We start from the raw sequence: 323 nt of genomic DNA, 5'->3' as shown, positions 1-323 counted from the left end.
ATTCTATCATGGTTGCCTCCCCCCCTCCAGCCATATTCCATAGAATCCCTATTCAGTGGAGCAACAACATATGATGAAAAATTGGTCCAAGTTCCTCCAGAGTAGAGAGCATTTTCTTGTTTCTGAGCCCAACACCTGAAATTGATTTACCATTTATCCATTTATTTTATATATATATTTATTGAATAACTATTATACAGATCCAGCACTTTTATAGATGATGGGGACACAACTGTGATTCTATTAATTCTATTAAGTGATATTAGTAGTCAGTGCTTCAGCTCTCAAGTATCAATTCTTCACTCTGGTATAAGATTTGGAAG

This window comes from Lipotes vexillifer, unplaced genomic scaffold (assembly GCF_000442215.2).
Source record: "Lipotes vexillifer unplaced genomic scaffold, Lipotes_vexillifer_v1.1 scaffold1062, whole genome shotgun sequence".
Taxonomy (NCBI): domain Eukaryota; kingdom Metazoa; phylum Chordata; class Mammalia; order Artiodactyla; family Lipotidae; genus Lipotes; species Lipotes vexillifer.
Note: the sequence above shows the minus strand (reverse complement) of the source record.